Source organism: Adiantum capillus-veneris, chromosome 17, assembly GCF_014529385.1.
Source record: "Adiantum capillus-veneris isolate H3 chromosome 17, ASM1452938v2, whole genome shotgun sequence".
NCBI classification, from domain to species: domain Eukaryota; kingdom Viridiplantae; phylum Streptophyta; class Polypodiopsida; order Polypodiales; family Pteridaceae; genus Adiantum; species Adiantum capillus-veneris.
In genome coordinates this window covers 28,605,878-28,610,051 of record NC_140947.1, presented here as the reverse complement: position 1 = coordinate 28,610,051, position 4,174 = coordinate 28,605,878, and positions in this window count along the sequence as shown.

Sequence of the window (4,174 nt, the reverse complement as noted above, 5' to 3'; positions counted from 1 at the left end):
AGGATAGACAGGTAGAGCGGTCTTGCTCTAGTGAGTCACGACACGAGGAAGTTGTGCAAGAGTCTATGCATAAGGAGTTAGAGCATGAGAGCTCTAGTGAGTCACAACAGATTGAGTGGTCATGTTTGCAATGGATGATTGCAGAGGAGGCTGAGATGTTAGCGATTATGCAGTCATTCCTTTCTATGCTCGACAGTGAGCATGGGGATATAGTTGTGCAGGATATGTCTTCCAACAGACACCTAGAGCAGCTGGTTTGCTCTGAGGTTGCACAACAGGTTGATGCGTCTTTTGCGGATAGTCAGGAGATGCATGTGGCTGACACGCCTTGTCAGTCAGAGATGCCTATTGCTAGGGATATATATGTTGATGCATGCTCCGTAGAGCTAGTAAGGCCCGCTAGCATTGCATCGGCATTCGGTGGTCTCATGTATGAGATGCTGATATTGAGACCGGATATCGCAGCTGCAGTGGGAGCATTTGCCGTTGGGGTTGTCAGTCGTTTGTTGACTGATGATGGCATAGTGCACGAGGGAGATATGCAGGTATTGCGTACATACTTGCAGTACGTGTGCGGTACGTCTGGTGGTGTATGGACTTACACGGGAGCAGGACAACCGGATGCACACGATCACAGCCAGCCAGTGGGCATCGATTGTGAACGGTTTTCTCTCACCTTTTGTAGTCTTTAGACTAGGTTCTCTTGCTTAAAGGCACAGTCGCCTTTAAGTGGGAGGTTGTTGGGGTATAGGTGCCTGTGCCTTGCCCGGTCGCCCAGAGTCTGGGCACCCATTGACTTGTATACCTTATACATAGCATAAGCGTATAGGGGGCTGCTCACTCTTTGAGTCTCCCCACCCACATCGTGTGTGTGTCTCCTTCTCTCTCTCACTCTCCGTCTGTGGTGCTCTCCGATTCCCTTCATCCCCAATGATGAAGTTTTGGATTTGCAATCATGGAATGTGAAAGGACTAAAGACCCAAAAGAAGCATGCCCCTTTTTGGGAAGAAGTTAGGAAGGACAAAAATGTTAAATGTTGGGACATACAAGAGCACCATTTGGATGACCGTAAGTAAAAGAAAACAGGCTATGGGGTCGAATCTAGCATTTTTCAGAGAGGGAGTGGACAGATTCAATGGCCTCCTCTCTATTGTTGATAAGGAACTAGAGCCCAAAGTGGTCGTTAATTACCCCTCTAGGAGAGTATTAGGAGTGAGAGTTATCTAGGTTGATCAACCTATTACCATAGTGAACATATATGGTCCCTGTAATGCCAAGGATAGAGCCATATTGTGGATGCATCTTAGGGACTTCCTTTAGCAAGTGAGTGGCTTCTGATAGGAGACTTTAATATGGTGGAGAATAGCAAGGATAGAATAGGCTCTGCCAATTTTTTGGCAGGTTCTAAAAAAATTTAATGGCGCACGATCTCTATGAGAAATGGGCTTTGATGGACCTGTGGGAGATGGGTCCCTGGAACAATACGCTAGGCTTCACATACACAAGCCTCCAGTATGCCGGCACATCATCCCGGCTCGACATATGTTACTACTCTCACCAAGCTGACTGGATTCCATCGTTACTTGAGATGAAGGTACTGACAACAAAGAGCCTCTCATGCCATCTTCCCTTCCTTAGGTTCTCAGGAGAGCACTAGATATTGTACAAACATTCTCCATGGCTTCGGGGTCTAAGTGTAGTATCAAGAAGTTGACACTTATCTCACTTACAAAAAACAGCTCATTTGACCCATCAGACTGGACGAGGGAGATTGTATCCAAAGGAAGGATCTTTTGACATTTGGGCACACCCTTGGGGTGGATGTCACTCACAAGTAAGGTTCCATTGGGTCCTGGAGAAGATCCAGAAGAAAATGAGGAAGTGGAAGTTTGTGTTTCTTCCCTTCCCAAGTCGGATAAAAGTGATCAATTCATTTATGCTCCCTTACATTGCCTTCACTAGCCCTCTCCTCAAAATTGCCAAGTGTAATTGGAAGGAGTTCTTGAAAGCTGTTAAAAGATTCTTATGGAAGGAAAACACTAAAGCCTTGTCAACATGGAAGTGGGCAAAGTGGGAAACTATAAATCATCTAGTGAACCAAGGTGGCCTTGGTATACTCAACCCTATTGTCCAGGCTGAGGCTCTATGTGCCGAGTTTATGATCTCTATAGCTAAACAAGAACCAAGGACATGATTTACAAGTCAAAGCTTTGCTTTGAAGGTGGTCAATGGAAAGGGATTGAGATGCACGACAAACTATTAGCCTCGGGGTGTTCTTGTCTAAAAATGGATGGAATGATGGGGGAGATCGTAGGGAAGTGCAATAGAGCGACATGGGTTCTAGAATGGGGGGAATTAATCAGGTACTTTGAGAACTCCATCTCATATTGGTCCCTATGGCTGACAAAAGCAGATGGAGTTAGCTTGAACCCTTACTAGAGGGAAATTGCTAGAAGGTTGAACAATAAAGGACTCCAGCAGACAATCCATTTTTGGGACGAAAATAGCAAGCACTAGAAATCTTATGACTTACTAGTTGACCATCTTCAACTAAATGGCATAGAAAAGGTGCTTGTATGCAGAGTGATTGAAGGCCTAGACAATTTTCAAGAATCCACTTTTGAGTGGAAAGCTTGGAAATGGCCCAAGAGTAGCCTTTTCTTTAAACCTCACACTAGGACATTTATCAAGAGCTCATGCACAAGGATGATTGGTTTGCCCCTTGAACAAACAGTGGAAAAAACAATGGTTGGAAGCCCTTTGGAATATGGTAACGATCAATATTTGGGAGCCATAGTGGCCCCAACATATGAAGGTGTTTCTATGGAAGGTGCTATGGGGGGCCTTGCTGACGGGCATCAAGATTCAGGCACGAGGTATACGATCCAAAAGTGCAGGTTGGACGCTCTACCATGGGACCCCAAGAAACATGAGAAATGGCCCCTCTGTGTGCTAACCATGGGGATCCAAACAAGAGGCTCTCTCAAGCACTCCTCCATGCAAGTGGAATGGTGCTTCAGAAACGGCTTTTGTTTTTGGCGTTTCTTCTTGCGATTTTGCCTACGGCTTGCCATACGCGCTCTTGACATGGCCTAAAGTGGAAGCACACAAGTCGTTTCCGAAGTCCGTTTGCGTTTTTCCATCGAACAACGTAAACGGACTTCAAAAACGGCTTATGTATTTGGCGTTTCTTCTTGCGGTTTTTTCTACGGCTTGCCATACGTGCTATTGACTTTGCTTAAAGCTTACCTAATGAACTATGCATGGTTTGGGCAAGTGTTGAAGCCGTTTCCGAAGTCCGTTTGCGTTTTTCCAAAGAAAAATGCGAGCGGACTTAAAAAACGGCTTGTATATTTGGTGTTTCTTCTTGTGGTTTTGTCTACGGCTTGTCATACGCGCTCTTTACTTTGCCTAAAGCTTACCTAATCAACTACGGATGGTTTGGGCAAGCGTACAAGGAGTTTCTGAAGTCCGTTTGTGTTTTTTCGCAGAAAAACGCGAACGGACTTCAGAAACGGCTTGTATATTTGGCGTTTCTTCTTGCGATTTTGTCTACGGCTTGCCATACGTGCTCTTGAATTTGCATAAAGCTTACCTAATCAACTATAAATGGTTTGGACAAGCACGCAAGCCATTTTCGAAGTCCGTTTGCGTTTTTCCGCAAAAAAACGTGAACAGACTTAAGAAACGGCTTGTGTGTTTGACGTTTCTTCTTGCGGTTTTGTCTACGGCTTGCAATATGCACTATTGACTTTACTTAAATCTTACTTAATCAACTATGGATGGTTTGGGCATGTGTTGAAGCCGCTTCCTAAGTTCGTTTGTGTTTTTCCTTAGAAAAACGCAAACGAACTTCAGAAACGGCTTGTGTTTGGCGTTTCTTCTTGCGATTTTGCCTACGGCTTGACATACATGCTCTTGACATTTCCTAAAGCTTACTTAATCATTTATGAATGGTTTGAGCAAGCGCACAAGCCGTTTCTGAAGTCCATTTGCGTTTTTTTGTAGAAAAACGCAAACGGACTTCAGAAACGGCTTGTGTATTTGGTGTTTCTTCTTGTGGTTTTGCCTATGGCTTGCCATACGCGCTATTGGCTTTGCCTAAAGCTTAACTAATCAACTATGGATGGTTTGGGCAAGTGTCGAAGTTGTTTCCTAAGTCCGTTTGCGTTTT